The sequence below is a fragment of the Rhinolophus ferrumequinum genome, chromosome 15, assembly GCF_004115265.2.
Source record: "Rhinolophus ferrumequinum isolate MPI-CBG mRhiFer1 chromosome 15, mRhiFer1_v1.p, whole genome shotgun sequence".
In the NCBI taxonomy this organism is placed as follows: domain Eukaryota; kingdom Metazoa; phylum Chordata; class Mammalia; order Chiroptera; family Rhinolophidae; genus Rhinolophus; species Rhinolophus ferrumequinum.
In genome coordinates, this window is record NC_046298.1 from 19,045,459 (window position 1) to 19,052,654 (window position 7,196).

The window sequence follows — 7,196 nt, forward strand, 5'->3', positions numbered from 1 at the left end:
AGTGGCAGAGCCAGCTTTGGAAACTAGAGATTTCTTTTTTTTAATTGGGGAATATTGGGAAACAGTGTGTTTCTCCAGGGTCCATCAGCTCCAAGTCGTTGTCCTTCAATCTAGTTGTGGAGGGCACAGCTCAGCTCCAAGTCCAGTTGCTGTTTTCAATCTTTACTTGCAGGGGGCACAGCCCACCATCCCATGTGGGAATTGAACCAGCAACCTTGTTGTTGACAGCTCGCACTCTAACCAACTGAGCCATGGGCCGCCTCTCTGGCAGCTCAGCGGCAGCTCATTGTCTTCAATCTAGTTGTGGAGGGCGCAGCTCACCGGCACATGTGGGATTCGAACCAGCAACCCTGTTGTTCAGGGTTCACACTCCAACCAACTGAGCCATCAGTTGGTTGGAAACTAGAGATTTCTGATTTCAAAAAGATTTCTGATTTCAAAGTTGGTACTTTTACACTGAAACATGCTAAATATTTTTCAGGTCCCTTGTCAAGTTTCTGTTTGAAACTGCTATCAAATCCATCTTCATTAGACTTGTTGAATTCCCTGAATTCTGCTCACAGAATTTCCCTGAAATAGATGTTCCTGTTCTTGGCAAACCAACCAGGACAAAAGTCTGTGAGGTATTTCTGTTAACAGAAACTCCTCCAAGCTTTCTGATTTATGGCTTCTCTAAAAGCAGAAACATTTTGTGGGACTTCTGTTATTCCTCCAGACCACCCCTGGAAACCCCCTTCCCATATTCAGCTACTACGCATCTGAGTGGTATGGAAGACATTTCCACATCCCCAAGTCTTACTCTTTTCTTGTCCAATGTTAACATATCTTAATTACATTTTCATTGCTGAAGTCTCAGACTGTGGCTGTCCAGACTACAGAGAATATTCCAGTAGGTTAAACAAATATAAGATTGGCTTTTACTATTTTGAACATTAGATTTTTGTCATGTTCTCTTGTGAACTTTATATAGTCTGTTAAACTCTACTACATTCCTTAAGGCCATTAGTACTTTCAGAACCTTTCTATATATACTTTGATGTTAATATTTTATGTTTCTGGTCATGTATTTACTGTTTACCATCATTAAAAAAAGTTAAATTGCTCAATCACAGGCTTTGGGTTTTTATTATAAGTCTTTAATTACCTGAAGCATATTTCTGGGATAAAAATGACACATAGATCCAGAAAGTGGTCAGATTTGGGTGTTTTTTAAATATTACAATTCTATTATAATTTTTTTTGGTTATATTTTAGAGAGAACAAAGAGGAAGAACTAGAAAAGACCATAAAAAGACAATAAAAATATTGACTTCTACCTTTTTTATGCCATGAGTACAAGAGCTGGTCAGTTATGATGATACCATCTTCTTGTTTCAAAGCCAGGGTGAAGATTTTAATTCAAGGTTGAAATTGGTACTGCATCAGACCTAAAATACAAACTAATTTTTCTGAATGTAACCCTAGTTACCCACATTGTCTTAGGAGCAGTTTTTTATTCTAAGAAATACAGTGTGAAAATAGAGTCACAGATTTTGATATGTTGTTTTCATTTTTACTGAATTAAAAATACTTTGTAATGTCTGTTTTATTTCTTTCTTTACCTGTGGATTATATAGAAGTATATGTTACTTAGTTTCTAAATGTTTGGGGATTTTTTCCACAGATTTTTCCATTACTGACTTCTAATTTAATTCCAGTATGGTCAGAGAACATATGTTGTGTGATTTGAATGCTTTTTAATTTTTTTTAAGACTACTTTTATGGCCCCCAAAATGATCTATCTTATATAGACTGTAGGCATGTGAAAAAAGTATATTCTGCTGTTGTTGGGTAGAGTGTTCTGTGAATATCAATTAAATTGAGTCGGTTAATAGTGTTTTTCATGTCTTCTATGTCTTTACTAATTTTCTGTCTACTTGTCCTATCAACTTTTGAGATGGGTGGAAATACTAGTGTGCAGTCATGGATTTGTTTACTTCTCTTTATAATTCTTTTCTTCATGAATTTTGAAGCTCTGTTATTAGGTGCATAAATGTTTATAACTTTTACGTCCTTTTGATGAATCAGCCCTTTTATCATTATGAAATGACTTTTTTTAAAAATCCCTGACAAGCTTCTTTGTTCTGAAGTCTACTTTGTCTGATATTAATATAGCTGCTTCTACTTTCTTTCAATTTATGTTAGTACAGAATAGCTTTTACTATCCATTTTGCCTTTAATCTTTAAAAAAAAAATTGCAGCACCATAGAGTTTTGTGTTGCCCTTTTTGCTCCTGATGTGATAATTTCTGCCTTTTCATTGTTTTTTTTAGATCATTTACATTTAATGTGATTATTGATATAATTGTATTTGAATCTACCATTTTGCTATTTGTTTTCTGTATGTCCTTTCTGTTCTATGTTCTCTTTATCTTCTTTTTCTGCTTTCTTTTAGATTAATATTTTTGTCATTCTCCTTTGTCTTATTAGCTATAACTTATTGGTCATATTGGTTACTTTGGGGTTTATGTTATACATCATTAGTATATCATAGTCTACCTTCTAGTGATATTATACACTTATAGTATAAGAATATTACAATAGTATTCTTTGATTTCTCTTTCCTCTCTTGGCCTTTAAGCTATTGTTGTCATATATTTCATTTTTATATGTGTTAAAATTCCTATAATAATTGCTATTAGTTATGCTTCAAACATACAATTATCTTTTAAAAAGATTTAAATTAAAAAAGAAAAATTTCTTTATATTTACCTTAGTAGTTTCTATTTCCAGTGCTCTTTCTTCCTTTGTGTACATCCATTTCCTTCTGGTATCATTTTCATTCTGTTTGAAGCACTTACTTTACCATTTCTTTTAGTGCAAGTCTACTGGTGGAGATTAATTATTTTAGTTTTTGATGTCTGGAGGAGGTCTTTATTTCATCTTTATTCTTCTATTTTCACTGTTTTTTTGCCTCAAATCATACTTTAAAGAAGTCGTTACACTACTTTCTAGTTTACACTGTTTCTACTTAGAAATCTGCTGTCTTTATCTTTATTCCTCTGTACATAATGTATCTCTATTTCCCCCCTCTGGCTGTTTTTCACACTTTCTCTTTATCACTGATTTTAAGTAGTTTGATTATGATATGCCTTAGTTTTCATGTTTTTTTGTGCTTGGGGTTCATCGAGCTTATTGGATTTTTTTTTTTATTCCTAAGGAGTTTATTTGGGTAGATCTGGGGATGGGGAAGGCTCTACATCTAAAAGAAGGTCTTGGGCCTTTTGGAAGTGAAACTTGGCTTGTATTGGCAATGCAGGACCCAGTGGGGCAGTGGGAACGTTGATCTAGGAGTTGTACAACTGCTTGCCCACTGTAAGCAGCATGTTCTGACCATGATCTCTTCTGCCTTCATGATCTAGATCGAGTGGGTCCGGGCATGGTGCTGGGCACCCATGTCTTGATAGCACTGGGTGAAAGTGCCTGTGGTGGTCAGGTCCTGGTTTACATGGAACATGTGGGTACCATTGTGATAGCTGCATTGCACCCATATGCCAAAGTTTTTAACCTGCAGGGGAATTTCTTGAACACCTGCCCACCATAGACACTGTAGACTGAAGACTTCTTCAGCTGAGATACAAAGTACCAGAAGCAGGACTTGGTGACAACATGATTAGATGCGAAGATTTGCATATTGTGAGTGGCATGTGGGAGTGGGCAGGCAAAGCCCCACTGCGTTGTACTTTCACACTGTGCCCAGGCTTTCATGGTAATCTTTCCACGCTTGCAACCACCCACAAAAGAATTTATAGTTTTGATCAAATTTGAAAAATGTCATCCATTATTTCTTCAAATATTTGTTGCCTGCTCCTCCTTTTTGGGATGTCAACTACATTATATTTGGTCATTTGAAGTTGTCCCATGGTTCATTGATGCTTCATTTCATTTTGGATCGTTTCTATTATATCTTATAGTTTACTATCTTTTCTTATGCTTTGTCTAATTTCCTATTAAACCCATGTAGTATATTTTTCATCTTATACATTTTAGTTTTCATCTCTAGAAGTTCAATTGTGTCTTCTTTTTTATATCTTCCATGTGTCCATTTAGCATGTTCAATCTTTCCTCTAACATTTTCCTCTTAAAATTCTGTGAATTTTTGAAGCTATATTGTGTTAGGAGCATACAAGTTAATACTTTGTGTGTGTGTGTGTGTGTGTGTGTGTATGTGTGTGTATACACACACATACATACACTTATATATATACATATATAATTTTCCCGTGGATTTTTCTTTTTTATTCCTTTTAAAGTATTTTGCTTTAATTTTTACTTTGACACCAAGATTACTAAAAACCACTAAAATTTAATTAGTTTTACTGGTTTCTTTGCTTTACCAGTTTTCTTCTGGTTAGTGTTTGCCTGGCAAATTGTTTCCCATATTTTTATCTGCAATATTTCAAGGTCCTTATTTTTTTTGTGTATCTCTTGTAGGCACCAGAGAGTTGAATTTTATTTTGTTGAAGCTTATCATCAGTCTTTGATTTAGAAAGTTTAATCTGTTTAGAGTTTTGCTCTTAGTTATCACAAAGAATCAGGCAGAATCAAAATAGCTAACATGGGGGGAAGCACAGATGTTTAAGAACTCTTACAAAGGCCTTGGATCTGGGTCCCAATTTAATGGTTTCTGACTTTGTTTCTTGAAAAGAGGTTGGAATTCCAGTGGCTCTCATCAAATCATCTTCTTGGCATATAGTCCTGAAAATACTGATAGAGAAAAATGACCTTAACTTTCCTAATGTGGGAGATTATACTCAAAGTACTCTCCTGGCCTCCTGTCCCACGTTAGAATGTGTCTGTTTAAAGCATTTATGTGCAATATTATTTTGTATCTTTCTTGAGAGTTAATTTTAAGGAATGCCAATCTTTTTAAAAAACTATATTTAGTGTGTAGATTTTCTAATAGTTTCCATATTTTTTAGTTTATGAAGTTGGTCCTTTGGCCATTCCTTTTAAGATGGTCATACACTAAGTTTACTTGGTCACTGTTGAGGTGATTTTTAAAAAAATTCTAATAGACTATATGGTGGTCAGGCTCATTTATAATGAATACAAGGTAACATGCCTATTACATAAAAATAAAATAATTGTTTTTGTGAAATGAATTGGAAGATGTGGCATAATTAGACAGTGGGCATTTGTATTCTCCTATTATCGCTTTAGAGCTGCAAAAATATGGAAGTAATTTATTTCATCTTGGTAATGCTCCTTCTTTCTGGTCCAACAATTTATCAGAAATGTTAATCCAGCAAGCAGTAAATGGGGGAGGAGGTGAAGAGAAGAGAGGGGGATTTAAAATTAGCCTGGAAATATTGCACATCTCATTAAAAATGTAATCATGCGTAAAATGAGATCAATGAAAATTTATCTAAAAGTGCAAGAAAAAGGCATTTTCTAGTATGATACTGGATTTAATAGACTGGATTTTAATTTAGTCAATTTGCTACAAAAAAAAAAAAAATCTCTCCAGGCTAAATAAAACAGTTTTCCCTCCCAGTTATTGTACAGACAGCTAATTTCAGACCCTTTCCTTCTGATATTCAATCTTATCTCTTGCTGGATATGGGTTTCAGTATATTGCAGAATTTGTTTTCTTTACATTTTCCATTACTTCTTTCATTTGCATGATAAATGATTAAAAGTAGAAACAGGAAAAAAACCCCATGCAGAACATTTCTTTATTAATTTTGTTTAAATTACAGTAACTTTCTTATTCATTCTCACCCTCCCCATTTCACAACCAGTGAATCTGAGAATTATTTTAATATTTTGTTGTATAGCTAGAGAAATGGGTTACACATTTTTTACCTTGCACTTTCTTCAAATAACATTTTATTTCATTCTTACAGTTTTTGTTCTTTGTAGTTTACATTTCGTTTTCTGTCTTGCACTATTAATGATACTGATAAGTTCTTCTAAGAGACTTTTGTGTTTAAAGCTGAGTCTAAGATCCTGGGTTTCAGTTATGTTGACATTGATGAACTTAAGGGCTTTGAAGATTTATTTTATAGTTGATATCATCACAATTCTTAAACAGTAAGTAGGGTTTGTAAAATTTGGCTTCATTTATGTTTTCTGCCTCTTTGCTGTTAGGTGTTTTCCAGTCTGATAATTTAGAAATGTGAAATGATGTAACTAATTAAACACATTCATGAAAATCATCTAATGCTTTCCTATCCCCCAGGGATGAAAAGAAGCTAGCTTTAGCAATAAAAACTTGCCTGGGCAAGATTTTCCTGAGCAAAAATAAAATTATTGCACAAGCTGAATGAATGTTTTCTGCAAAATTTATCTGTAAGAGAAGAATCCTATATCATCATTTTAGGATCATTCACATAAATAACTTTTTTTTTTCCTGTTACACAAATTTTAGGTTAATACTTTCCTGTTTTTTTTTTTTTTTTTAAATGTAAGGAGTACAGTTAATTGAAAATTCCCTTGATCATTTTTCTTATCCTACTCCATTCTCTAAAAGTAACACACTGGTTAGCAGCTATCCTTCCTGATGTTTTTCCTTGTAAAATAGATATGTATCTGTAGAAATATGTTAGTTTTAATTTTTGTTAAATTATTCTAATGTAAAAGTTATTATCCCATTTTAATTTTTCTGAATTTTTCTTATTTAACATTATGTTTTTGAAATTTTTCTATTTTGATACATATAAGTCTACTTTTTCCTATTGAACTGTTGCATAGTATTCTATAACATGAGCTAGAAATATCTGGAAAGAATCTAAGCATCCACCAATAGGAGAATGTTCACCATGATAAACAATGGGGCTATAATAAGCTTTGTATATACCTCTGTGCATAGTGAAAATATTACTTTGGGGAAGATACCATGAAATAGGAAAGCGGGGTCAATAAGTGCACTTAACTTTTCCTCTGAGAACGGTTTTACCTAAATCCCACAGGTTTTACAATGCTCTTATTGTCATTCATTTCTAAATAGTTTGTAAGTTCTATATTGATTTTTCTCTTAAACATAAGTTATCGTCATGGGAGTTTTAAAGTTTCTAAGTCATAGATTTTTCTGGCTATGTTTTTGATGATGAATCCAATTTTATTTCATTGCGATCAATCAGTATGGCTTATATGATTTCTGCTTTATGGGAGTCGATAAGATTTTTCGTCATGACCTAATATGTGATCAATTTT

General features: G+C 33.2%; 1 pseudogene; it reads right to left on the reverse strand.

Moving 5' to 3' along the window:
• Window positions 1-3,240: 3,240 nt before the first annotated feature.
• LOC117035313 (60S ribosomal protein L18a-like) lies at window positions 3,241-3,816 on the reverse strand (annotated as a pseudogene).
• Between the last annotated feature and the right edge of the window lie 3,380 nt (window positions 3,817-7,196).